The following is a 257-nucleotide window of genomic DNA, read 5'->3' on the forward strand; positions in this document are numbered from 1 at the left end:
TTTGAAGTCACTAAATGGAACACAAATTGTGGGAAGCAAGAAAAAGCAATCAGATGAGCATCAACAACTGCAAAACTTGAAAGTCAATCCGTCATTAATCGGGTCTCAGGAAATGAATGGATTCTGTGCCATCACGAGGAAGGAAAGAGCCATTAGCCAAAGCAGGTTCCAGTGTCTCTTAAAGGAAGGAATGGCTACAGTTTTGCTTGTTATTTTCACACCTTTTAGCAAATTAAACATTATAAATAAATAAATAA

General features: G+C 36.6%; 1 protein-coding gene across 1 annotated transcript in view; it reads right to left on the reverse strand.

The window, feature by feature from the left end:
• LOC119587676 overlaps positions 1 to 257 on the reverse strand; it is a 5462-nt gene that overhangs the window by 2280 nt on the left and 2925 nt on the right. The gene's annotated exons all lie outside the window — the stretch shown is intronic.

The sequence above is a fragment of the Penaeus monodon genome, chromosome 23 (assembly GCF_015228065.2).
Source record: "Penaeus monodon isolate SGIC_2016 chromosome 23, NSTDA_Pmon_1, whole genome shotgun sequence".
NCBI classification, from domain to species: domain Eukaryota; kingdom Metazoa; phylum Arthropoda; class Malacostraca; order Decapoda; family Penaeidae; genus Penaeus; species Penaeus monodon.